The sequence below is a fragment of the Lithobates pipiens genome, unplaced genomic scaffold, assembly GCF_037356315.1.
Source record: "Lithobates pipiens isolate NorthernLeopardFrog02 unplaced genomic scaffold, aLitPip1_a1.2 Scaffold_8, whole genome shotgun sequence".
NCBI classification, from domain to species: Eukaryota; Metazoa; Chordata; class Amphibia; order Anura; family Ranidae; genus Lithobates; species Lithobates pipiens.
This window is the reverse complement of record NW_027507903.1, coordinates 232,541,383-232,554,530: the sequence shown is the minus strand read 5'-3', so window position 1 is coordinate 232,554,530 and position 13,148 is coordinate 232,541,383.

Sequence of the window (13,148 nt, the reverse complement as noted above, 5' to 3'; positions counted from 1 at the left end):
ATATAAACAGGATCCTGGCCTGACATCAGTGCTGGATCGTCTTCAGCTACTCCTGTAGACCTGATCGTTGCTCCTGTGACCTTGCTCCTGTGACCTTGCTCCTGTGACCTTGCTCCCGTGATCCTTGTTCCTGTGACCCGTTCCTGATACCCGCTCTTTGGATACCCTGTGCTACTATCTCCTGGACTACCTTTGACCCCGGCTTGGACTTCGACTTTGGCTTGTCTCCTGAATCTGTACCTCGTTTGCTTGCACGTTGCCAGACCCTTGCTTGTTCCTGATTACGCACCTGCCTCCTGTTATTGTACCGCATTGCCTGCCAGTTGCCGACCTTGCCTGTTACAGACACGCAGTGCTTCCTGCACACCTGCTGATCTTCCGGTGCCTACCTACAACATCTCTTCTACCGTGAGGACCCAGCATCTCCAAGGTCTGCTACCTCCACCTTCAGGCACCTGCACCCTTTCGTGTCCTCACGCGCCCTGTCCCCATCCTCAGGGGCGTGGAGACCGGAACCGTGCGAGAGGCCACCCTCAGCAGTCTGACTCCACTGTAAGGTACGTGACAGTCGTCCTCAAATTAATCTCTGTCTTTCTTATCTATCCTATTATCCTTACTAGAAGGTAATAAAGAGAGTGTATCAATATTAATAATTAATTCTATCACTAAATATCTGCTGTATACTATCGCATGTAAGTTATGTCACATACAGTACATAGATCGAATGACATGCATGCTGTGTGATCGGCTTCAAGATGATCTGTATGACATACATAAAGACCATAATACTAATGTGGCAAGATTGCACATGGAGATATAGATATGTATATGTATTCATACATGTCTATATAGGATTTATACAACATAAACCACTTTTCAAACAGATATTCCCTTCATTTTTTTCTTTCCATTGTGTCTCGGTTTCTTTTGATTTTTTTCTTTCTTTCTCTTTTTAATGTCTTCATGCATTTTTGCATGTGTTCTGTCTCATGCAATAATTGAAACTAGTCTATGAAGTCCAGAAAGTAAATGCTAAAATGCAACCTTATAGGGGAACCACTATGTTTACTTATGGGTTAATGAGTGTCCTAATTCTTGCTGGAGAGGTTTTTTTGTGCTTTGATATAACAAAATGGTTTTCAACATATGGAACACTGAATCAAAAACATACATATGTAAATTTTGAGGCAGATGCCATTTTTTTACAGAGATCCTCCTTAAATATGCCTTCCTCCTCCAGCACCAATGAAGAATGAATGAATAACTTGTTTATCGCTACATATGCAAACTAAATTGCCTCAGGGTGCTTTTGCTGTCAGTGTCGATCTGGGTTTTCAGAAGAGATGAGTCTTGAGCTTCTTCCTGAAGGCCAGATAGTTTTCCTCCGAGTAGATGTCCACAGGTAGTGCATTCCATAGCCGTGGTCCTTGTACTGCGAACCTTCATTCGCCTTTTAATTTGTAATGGGTCTTGGGGATATGGAGGAGGTTCTGCTTAGTTGACCGGAGAGTGTGACCTGGGTTGTAGTGCTTTATTTTGTCGCAGAAGTATTGTGGGGCTTTTCCTTGTGCACATTTGTGAGTGAGGCAGAGGGTCTTGAATGTAACTCAATTGTTCACGGCTAGCCATTGCAGGGTCCTCAGGGATGGATTGATTGATTCCCATGTTTTTTTCCAAGTTACCACTCTGTCTGCTGTGTTCTGGACGGTTTGTAGACATGACATTTGATATTCTGGAAGTCCTAGGTAGAGGAAATTTGCCTAGTCGTGTCGGGAATTGATGATTGTTCCAACTACTGCTGCTGTATCTCCTTCCGGGATGAAGGGGATGAGTCTACGCAGTAGGCGAATAAGGTAGTGGGATCCACTGACTACTCATCCTATTTGTGCATCCATCGTCATGTTTGGTCAAAGATGACTCCGAGGCTTTTGGCTTTAGTGCTGGGGGTGATGGGTTGTCTGAGGATGGTGAGTGGTGTGGACATTGTGCAAGGGTTTTTGTTTCGGTTTGCATGAAGGAAGAGGAGTTCTGTTTTGGATCCGTTGAGTTTAAGGGAGCTCTCCGTCATCCAATCATTGATCAATGACAGACAGTTTTGCAGTGCCTGATATTGGTCTTTTTTGTTGGTGATGCGTAGGTAGAGTTGGATGTCATCCGCATAGGAGTGATAAAGTAGATCCTGGTTGCTGATGATTTTGGGGAGTGGGTGGAGATAGATGTTAAAGAGCACAGGTGACAGGGGTGATCCTTGAGGGACTCCGCGTGTAATTTTTCATGCTTCCAAAGTGAACGTTCCTAGTTTCACTATCTGAGATCGGTTTTCTAGAAAGGATGCAAACCAGGATAAGTCTGAGTCTGCAACTCCAGCTACTTCTGTGAGACGAGTGAGCAGGGTTTTGTGGTCTACTGTGTCGAATGCTGCACTGAGGTCCAGCAACACCAGGAGACACGATTCTCCTTCATCTGCTGCTTCGAAGGTGTCATCCCAGATTTTGAGGAGTGCAGTTTCTGTCCCGTGGTCAGGATGGAAACCCAATTGTAGTAGGTCCAAGAGTTTATGGGTGTCCAGATGGAGTTGTAGATGTTGCACTACTGATTTCTTGATCATTTTGGAGAAGGTGTTGAGGTTTGTGACAGGTCTGTGGTTGTTTGGGTCTTTGGGATTGATTGTGCCTTGCCAGTGGTGATCCCAGGCTCCAGTTTCCAAAGGGGTTGGCAAGGTATGGAACATGCATATTTAAATTGATCTAAGCTGTAACAATGCAAAATAATCATTACCTTACATTCATTTCTGGCTTGGCTATGGTAAGGTAATACTGCTTGCTTTAAAGCAGGGGTCCTTAGTATGCTAAAGCATTGTGTATCCTGATCAATCCCCATTTAAAGAAAAAAAATACTTGTTTTCACATTTTTATATTCTTTCATGCATCTTAACTCTGCTGACACCATACACATACTGCCTCTTTGCAGCTATCCCTGGCATACATTCCAGGGATAGCTGAATGGAATTTCTAAAACTGGGTTCTCTAATGATGGCAACAGTAGACCATACTTGAGTATAGTGCACTAAAATGTTCATTTCTAATTTTCAACAGAAGTCTGAGGTACGGAGTGAAAATGCAAGAGCACAATTAGGAGACAAGGACAGAGCATTGTTATCCTATCCAAGGAATGAGCAAAATACTTTCATTGCAGGATTACTAAAATAAGAGATACATATTTAAAAATACTGAAAATTACTTTTGTAATTACTTTATTGAGTTAAGTATTTTATGAGATTTTAATGACTGGGGTTACTATTCTTCAAGTGCTCTACTTTGTCAGTCCAAACAAAAGTGCTTTGCACACATACATTTTATTTTGTATCTTTGAGTCAGTTTAAACTTCCTATACGGGTGCTTTGATCATACGGTGACTTCAAATTACAGGAGGCATTCTCCCTGAAACACTGAGTATGCTTTCTAATAACTTTTGTTTCTGCTAACTGAATAATGGCTTGCAAATCAAATAAAATACAACTACTGAACAAGTCTTTGCAACAACCACAAATACACTTCCCTGAGACAAATTTATTTCTGGCTAATGATGCCAGCAGCAGAAAATGGATCTGTCAGAGAAGATAAATTAACTTGGATCTGGATCATGTGACCTTCTTTCTAAAAGATATTGCATTCCCTTTCTTTCTTATTCCACGAAAATCCAAAATAAACATTGATAAATTACTTTAAATAATCACAATGCTACTTCTCATCAGCTCCATGTAGTACAAATGGCATCTTGTTGAATTTAACTTGGAAAACAAAACAATACAAAATGTTGTACAATATTTTGAAATGGCCACATTTGACAGCTTTACACAAAATGAATGCATATTGCATAATTCAATTGTAAGCTTCCATTTTCTTGGCATTTAAAATTTATGTAATGGAGCCGTCTGTTACAGCTGCTTTCTTATGATTTGTTTCTTCAATCCTTCACTTTTAGAACTATAATAAATGCTTTTGGGATATTATTATGTTAGTTAATCAGCTTTCATGGACAAGTTTTTTTCTTCGTAAGCTAATATTAAAAACTAACATCAGCAAGTAGATCGACTGAAAACTGTTAATCTACCAAAGGAATTATTATTTTTAAATAAACGTTTGATCTAGGTATATCTGGTGAAGTTGGTCACTTTGGCACAGTGGTGTAGTGGTTAGCACTCTCACCTAGCAGTAAAAAGGGTTGCTGGTTTGAGTCCCAACCACGACACTACCTGCCTGAAGTTTGCATGTTCTCCCTGTGCCTGTGTGGGTTTCCTCCGGGTGCTCCGGTTTCCTCCCACACTTCAAAGACATGCAGGTAGGTTAATTGGCTTCTATCCAAAATTGGCCCTAGTATATGAATGGGGACCTTGGATTGTTGGATCCTTGAGGGTAGGGACCAATGTGAGTGTACAATGTACAGGGATAGGGACAATTGTAGACACTCACTCAGGTTGAACTGGATGGACTGGTGTCTTTATTCAACCTTACTAACTATGTAACTATGTAACGTTGTATTTCCCTACCAACTTTCTGAAATGGAATATCGGGTCACCTAAGCAGAAAGTGTGTAGGCAGAGGATACAACCCCTACAATGTCTCCAGTCACATGAAGAATTTATAAGAAAAAAAAATGATTGTCTTTTTTCACCACTGTTTCATTTAAAACAAACATGTAATGGTAATAAAAAGTTTGCATGAAAGATTTACTGTAGTGTAACACCTTTGGCAGTTAACTATTGAAATTATTATAGAGGACTTCACATTTTTTTCAAAAATGAGAGAAGAATCAGAAGGAAAGGGGGACAGGGGGGTTTGGTTCCAAAAATGTGTGACTTTTGTCACACAGAAGCTGAGGGTAAAGGAAGCTGAGGGTAAAGGTGATGAACTGCCCAAGTATGTCTCCAGACCTAAACTCTATTGAACATCTGTGGAGCATCCTCAAACATAAGGTGGAGGAGTGCAAGGTCTCTAACATCCACCAGCTCCATGATGTCATCATGGAGGAGTGAAAGAGGACTCCTGTGGCAACCTGTGAGGCTCTAGTGATCTCCATGCCCAAGAGGGTTAAGGCAGTGCTGGAAAATAATGGTGGCCACACAAAATATTGACACTTTAGGCCCAATCTGGATATTTTCACTTAGGGGTGTACTCACTTTTGTTGCCAGCGGTTTAAACATTAATGGCTGTGTGTTGAGTTATTTTGAGGTGACAGCAAATTTACATTGTTATGCAAGCTGTACACTTACTACTTTACATTGTAGCAAAGTGTCATTTCTTCAGTGTTGTCACATGAAAAGATATAATAAAATATTTACAAAAATGTGAGGGGTGTGCTCACTTTTGTGAGGTACTGTATGACACTACATTCATTGCAATGCCTTTGCATCCAATTTAAGAATCAAGCTAAACCCTATTGAAAGTTTGACTGGTAATCTGTCTCAATAGTCCTTGCCATTTGACAGATTTGATAAATATCCTCATGTAAATCTTCGTTGGCACAAAATTATTTGCATTAGTTTGCCTATAAAGCACACAGCCACTAAAGTGAATTGTGTTTGTGTACTATAAGACATAGTTGGTGACTTTAACAGAGTATATGCTGTTTAAAATGTTTCAAATCATCATTGGGATGTCTGCTTCAGGAGGCTTAATTCGTTTTGCTATGAACAAAACAAAAGTCTTTATTCTTTTTGAATGTTAGACAGGTGGTTAATCTATGTTACTGCTGAATTGTCTTGTCACATGCTTAGCCTTTGTTATGCTTCTGACTCATCCACAGCATTGTCTAACACCTGGTGGTTGGAATTCTAGCTTTTATAGTATGTTGTCTATTATTGTGAAATATGTTTATGCTCTTTTTTAATGCACTATTTCTTTCTGCTTATGTAATCTTGTTCACTAAACATCCACCCCATTACATTTATGTTAACTATTCTTTTTTTTTGTACAGAAAACCTTTTCATACCAGTAGTTCTAGTATAAATTATATAATGTTTCTACAATTAGATACATATATACAAATAAACAAATTCTCTGACCGCTAAACTTACACTAAGAAGAAATGTGTTTATCTCTTGAAGGAGTAGGAATTACCTATAACATCTAGTGCTAAATAAAGTGGATATATTTGGGTTATTTTACTAAAAATAAATAGGCAAATTTTCCCTTAGCCTAGTGTAGCCTTTCTTAACCACTTTCAGACCGGACCAATTTGCTGGTCAAAGACCAGACCACTTTTTGCGATTCGGCACTGCGTCGCTTTAACTGACAATTGCGCGGTCGTGCGACGTGGCTCCCAAACAAAATTAACGTCCTTTTTTTCCCACAAATAGAGCTTTCTTTTTTCTTTTGGTGGTATTTGATCACCCCTGCGGTTTTTATTTTTTGCGCTATAAACAAAAATAGAGCGATAATTTTGAAAAAAAAGCATTATTTTTTACTTTTTGTAATAATAAATATCCCCCAAAAATATATAAAAAAACATTTTTTTCCCTCAGTTTAGGCCGATACGTATTCTTCTACATATTTTTGGTAAAAAAAATCGCAATAAGCGATTATTGATTGGTTTGCGCAAAAGTTATAGCGTTTACAAAATAGGGATAGTTTTATAGCATTTTTTATTATTATTTTTTTTACTAGTAATGGCGGCGATCTGCGATTTTTATTGTGACTGCGACATTGTGGGGGACCCATCGGACATTTTTGACACATTTTTGGGACCATTGTCATTTATACAGTAATCACTGCTATATAAATGCAGTGATTCCTGTGTAAATGACACTGGCAGTGAAAGGGTTAACCAGTGGGTGGCAGTGTAGGGGTTAAGTGTTCCTAGGGGTGTGTTACTAACTGTGGGGGGGTTGGGCTTTCATTTAGTGTACACTGATCTCTGCTCCAATCACATGGAGCAGAGATCAGCGTCACTAGTTGCTAGGCAGAATGGAAAAATGTTGTTTATACAGCATTTCCTCCATTCGGCCGCTCCGTGAGACGATCGCGGGGATGCCCGCGGCGATTGAGTCCGCGGGTCCCGCGACCGGACTCACGGGGGTCCCGACCAGCGCGGGAGCGCGCCGCCGCCGCGTGCTTCCGATGGCACGGCGGCAACGAATATTGGACGTACATGTACGCCAATATGCCTGCCCGTGCCATTCTGTCGACGTACATCGTCGTGCGCTGGTCGGGAAGTGGTTAAACAGCGTCCTGTGGCACCCTGGGATGCCATTGGCATCAGCATTAGGGATGGACTGAACACCCCCCCCCCAGTTTGGTTCACACCAGAACATGCAAACCTTATTAAAGTCTATGTGACACTAACATAAAAAATTAAATCAAAAGTGCTAATTTTAAAGGCTTATATGCAAGTGATTGCCATAAAAAGTGTATGGGGACCCGGGTACTGCCCCAGGGGACGTGTATAAATGCAAAAAAACGTTTTTAAAACAACCCTTTTTTCAGGAGCAGTGATTTTAATAATGCTTAAAGTGAAACAATAAAAATGAAATATTCCTCTAAATATCGTGCCTGGGGGGTCCCCTTGGTCTGCCTGTAAAGTGGCGGATCTGTCTGATGTGTTTTACAGTCCAGCAGCAAAATTAAATTTCTAAAGGAAAACATGTCATTTAAACTTGCTCACGGCTGTAATTTATTGCAGACTCCTGGTAATATAGATAAAAATCAAGGAAAAAAACAGCATGCCCACCCAGTCCATACCAGGCCCTTTGGGTTTGGTATGTATATTAAGGGAAACTCCACACCAAAATGAAAAAAAGAACCCAGCATGGCTCCCCCCCAAAAATCCATACCAGACCCTTATTCGAGCATGCAACATAGAGGACAAGATAGGGGGGAGAGCAAGTGCCCTCCCCCTCCTGAACCATACCAGGCTGCTTGCCCTCAAGATGGGGAGGGTGCTTTGGGGTCCTCATCCCCACAACCCTTGCCCAGTGGTTGTAGGGGTCTGCGGGTGGGGGCTTATCAGAATTTGGAAGCCCCCTTTAACAAGTGGGTCCCTAGATCCCACCCCCCTATGTGAATGGATTTCGGGTACATCGACTTGAACATCAGGAGCATCCCTAATCAACATCAGCATCACTGTACAAGTGATGGCAGGCGGATTAAGAAGCTTGATCCAAGCCTGCCTAATTTTACTTAGAGCCACAGGTTGGAATGGAAATACAACCTCTCACTCGCCTCCACTCGTCTCCCCAGAGTTCATATTGGTGACTGATAGGGATAGATTTCCCAGCAGGAATTCCATGTGTCTGCTCACTTACTGCCAATACAGACTGACCACTGACTGCCTTGCCACTACATATTGCTCACTGACCACCCTGCCACTATATACTGCTCACTGACCACCCTGCCACCACATACTGCTCACTGACCACCCTGCCAGTACATATTGCTCACTGACTGGCCTACCACTACACTATCACTATCTGCCTTGCCACTACATACTGCTCACTGACCTCTGTGTTACTACATACTGTTCATTGACTACTCTGCCACTCCATACTGCTCACTGACCACCTGGCCACTATATATTGCTCACTGACTGCCCTACCACTACATACTGCCATATTCAGCCACTACATACCACTCACTGATTGACTTGACACCACTCACTGATTTAAATATTTTATAGGTGTTACAAACTACTAACCACTGAAATATGCGTTACAACCTACTGACCATTGAACTCTACATCATAAATTACATTTTAAACTGGTGTGCCCCGAGATTGTGCATAATTCTAAAGGATGCCTTAAAAATATTAATAAAGGTTGAGAAACACTAGCTTCGAGATTGAGATGAAGCTCTGCTGACTTCTGTTACCTCATATACAAGGAAAAATGCTATGTTTTTGTAGCATGTGTGTAGGCAGATTTGGCCTACTTTTTCCACTGCTGTTGGCGTTCTTACGCAGCGGCACTGCAGTTGGTGCCCCATGTGACTCTAGCAGCCATCTTAGGTCAGGCAGAGCCTATATAAGGCCCTGGCTCCCAGGCTTTGCATACATTTTCAAGTTGTTAGAGTAGGGAGAGGTAAACCACCTGGTAGGGACAGATCTAGATGCAGGGAAAGGTTACTTATGAGGACGGAAAGCATAATAATCATATCTTCTATGTACATGTAGACATTTGCCAATCAAAATTCGGATGAATTTTCATTATTCGGACATTCGGACGCATCCGAATTACCTAATTACAATGCTAACGAATTCAACTGAATCTGAAATAATGCTTCGAATCAAAAGAACACGGACGAAATTTGAATCAAAAAATTCTAGTTGAATCGAATTTGAAAACAATTCAAATCGAAATTGAAAACAAATTTGAATAAAAATCAAAAAAAATAAATCGATTTCTAAAAAACAATAAAGTAAAATAGATTATAAAATAATAACACAATAGAATGAAAATAAAAGAATAGTAAAGAACAGAATAGAATTTAATAGAATGTAATAAAATACAATAGAAGAATATGACCTTCTTCTAAAATTATAATTTTGAATAGTATAAATTCAAATTCAAGAATAGAATTTGAAAATAACTCAAAACAACATATATTATATTTTATTATAGTCTATTCTTTTATATTATTTTATATTCCAATATTTTCTATTCAAATTTGATCCAAATTTTTATACTAAATTTGAATTTCAGAAGATGGTTTTATATATATAGATATATATATCTATATCTATATATCTATCTATCTAAACTGATAGAAAACAATATCATAAAAAAAAAAAACAATAGAACAAATCAGAAAAAATATATATATACTAAACCATGTTCCGACATTCGAATTTCATATAGAATGAATTTGAATTCCAATTATTAAAGATTAGAATAGAAATAGAAAATAGACAAACAATAATATATATTATATTTTATTCTATTCTGTTCTATTGTTTTTCTATTCAATTCTTTCCAATATTTTCTATTCTATTCTAATCTTTTCTATCCGAATATATATATATATATATATATATATATATATATATATATACATAAAAATAGCCAAATAGCCATTTTCCGAAATTCTAATTTCATATAGAATTTGAATAGAAAAGATTACAATAAAATAGAAAAGAATAAAAAAGAATTGCATAGAAAAACAATAGAACACATATATATATAGCCATCTTTCGAAAATTCTAATTTCCTATAGAATGAATTAGAATAGAAAAAATTTGAATAGAAAAGAATAGACTAGAAAAACAATGGAACAGAATAGTATAAAATATTATTTTATTCTATTCTAATCACTGAGTCCCAGCCTTATTCTTCAAGGGGAGACCCTAACCCCAACCCTAACCCTAAGCCTAACTCGAACCCTGACCCTAACCCCAATCACAACCCTAACCCCACTCACAACCCTAACTATAACCCTAACCCCTATCCCTAACCCTAACCCCCTAACCCTTACCCCTAACCATAACCCTAAGCCCTTGTACACACGCTCGGACATTCCGACAACAAAATCCGTTGGATTTGGTCCGACGGATTTTGTCCGAAACTTGTGTTGCATACACACAGTCGGACAAAGTTGTCGGAAAATCCGATCGTACGTAACGTGATGACGTTATTTCGTTACGACGGGACTACGTTCAGACAAGTAGCCAATAGCTTTGGTCTAGGAATTTGATCTGAGCATGCGTGGCACTTTGATCGAAATTCTCTACACACAATCGGACAAAGTCCGATCAGATCATGTTGTCGGAAAGTTTTATAGCCCAGCTCTAAAACTTTGTCCGTCGGATATTCCGACGGAAACAGTCCGATGGAGCCCACACAAAGTCGGATTATCCGACAACATGGTCCGATCGGACATTTTCCGTTGGAATGTCCGACCGTGTGTACAAGGGCTAAGACTCCATTCACACATGGGCAACACAACTTCCAGCAAGGCTTAGTGAGGCAACTTGGACACGACTTCAGTATGGATCACAGCGTGACTTGGGAAGACTTTAACACGTCTTGGGGCGACTTACAACACGACTTGAAGTTGCCTCCAGGACAGGGAACTGTACAAGTGGCCAATTAGAGCTTATCTGCTCTTGTGACATCATTCTTGTTCCTGTTTTCTTCCTTGTTCCCTGTTCCCTGTTGTTCTGTGTCCAAAATGCTCTATTTGCGTTACTTAATGTCAGCAGTCATAACAGCTGGGTTGGCAGTATTTATGGAAGAGGAAGAGGAAGAAAGGAAGCAAAGGATGAGGATGAGAAGAAGACGTCGCTACTGGATCCATCCAATCATTATCAATAGACCTAACAGAGGGCAGTTCTGGACTATGTATGAGAACACTGCGTGGTTTTGAGGACAAGCTTTTCAACTATACACGGATGTCGATCGCAAAGGAATTACATATGTTGTATGTCATTGTCCACTTGCCATGTCACCTGCCACAAATTGTGTATTGTCCACTTGCCACGTCACCTGCCACAAGTTGTGTATTGTCCACTTATCACGTCACCTGCCACAAGTTGTGTATTGTCCACTTGCCACATCACCTGTCACAAGTTGTGTATTGTCCACTTGCCACATCACCTGCCACTATTTGTGTATTTTCCACTTTCCACATCACCTGCCACAAGTTGGTATGTGGCCCCAAAGTCGGGTCGCAAAATGTCATTCTCTGCTGCAGAAAAGTGCTTGACATTTTGCGACCTGACTTTGGGGCCACGTATGCTGGGGCTACTTGGTGACAGAAACACCAAATTTGGTATGCAAACACAGTAGAACTAGCACTACAACGTCTCCTAATTTGGGGTGTCTAGCACCAAGTGACCCTGAGATGCACGGCCCCAAAATCGGGTCGCAAAATGTCATTCTCTGCTGCAGAAAAGTGCTTGACATTTTGTGACCCGAGTTTGGGGCCACGTATCTTGGGGCTACTTGGTGATAGAAACACCAAATTTGGTATGCAAACACAGTAGAACTAGCGCTACAATGTCTCCTAATTTGGGGTGTCTAGCCCCAAGTGACCCCGAGATGCACAGCCCCAAAATCGGGTCGCAAAATGTCATTCTCTGCTGCAGAAAAGTGCTTGACATTTTGCAACCCGAATTTGGGGCCCCGTTCAATACACGTTTTTTCATTGCATTTGGACTGTGTGTGTTATTACCGCAGGACAGCACTGCACCTCACCTACAGGTGTTTTTTTTTCTTTTTTTGCAAACTGAATTATCAATACACCTAATTGCCATTTTTAAGTGAAAATTTCCCTGAAACCTATTTTCCTTTAGTAATTAAGAGCCAATCCAATTCTAGGCACCATTTCCTTAATGCCATCACATGAATTACATTTTTGTGTTATAAAGGAATTATCAGCCACTGGCTTGAAATATGAATGATGGAATTGAGAGTTTCTGCTGTAGCAAAATTTTGTTGAAGTTTAAACATGTAGAATTTTAAACCAGAATGCAGACTGCATTTTTGCTACAGGCAGTTTACATAAGAAAATAAGTTACTAGTAAAAAAGAATGAGTTCTTTGGTAGAAGAGACATACATAGTCTCTTGAACTGAATCACCCTACTTTTTTTCCTTATGTTAGTCTCAATTTTAGTACTTCTGTGACCCTATGTCCCTATGAAGCTTGATCTGAATATTCATTTGTTAGAGCCAATAAAGTATTATGTGCAGTATTATTGTTGAATAGAAAAGCCAGTGATCTCACCAGATCCCTTTACCCAGGCAATAAGAGGGTTTCTCTTTTAGCAAACATAAACTTGTCCTTTGAAGCTTAACCCCAATGAAAAGCATATTTCAAATTGGAAATGGCAACAGTGTGGTTTTTCTCAGAGACTCCAGTGACCTCCATTTCCTACAGTAAGTTTGCAGCTTCACATTCTCCCAAACACGCAATGAAGATTTCCTTATTTGCAACTCACTTATCATTTACTTGTTTATTCTACATTAAATAGAATTTATCAGTGGAAGTGTGACAGCGTATTTGTCATTACCGCAAAAAAAGGAAGTACTGTGAAATCCTTTGGGACATTTCCCTAACGGAAAGAATAAATTTGATACAGTTTGATAGTAACATAGCAGAACTGAAATATTCATTTTTATAGTATTGGATTTTGCAGGACCGTTTTAAAATAGGGTCCA